Source organism: Papaver somniferum, chromosome 9 (genome assembly GCF_003573695.1).
Source record: "Papaver somniferum cultivar HN1 chromosome 9, ASM357369v1, whole genome shotgun sequence".
NCBI classification, from domain to species: Eukaryota; Viridiplantae; Streptophyta; class Magnoliopsida; order Ranunculales; family Papaveraceae; genus Papaver; species Papaver somniferum.
This window is the reverse complement of record NC_039366.1, coordinates 79,097,363-79,097,740: the sequence shown is the minus strand read 5'-3', so window position 1 is coordinate 79,097,740 and position 378 is coordinate 79,097,363.

The window sequence follows — 378 nt, the reverse complement described above, 5'->3', positions numbered from 1 at the left end:
GAGTTTGATAATCAAATTGTTGTTAATTTTGTCGACTCCTTAGATTTTTATTTCCAGTCTGTTAAAGAAGTTAATACAGTATGTTTCCGATGGGTTTGCGTTAATTCTATGAACAACGATGAAGTTGTGATGGATTTGTATTCAAAAAGAGTTTATGCTGTCACATATATGGGTACTTCACATTCTCACTATCTTCCTCTTATGTCTACTGATAGTTGTGGAGCAATTTGTTCGTTATTTAGAGAGGCTTTAACGATAAATTCAGGATGCCAGTGTGAATGCCATATAAAGCTCAAGGGAATTACCATCTTATTATCTCAAAATTTTGGAAACATCTCCATGGATGGTGCTCAGCTTCGTATCAAGACTTCCTATTCA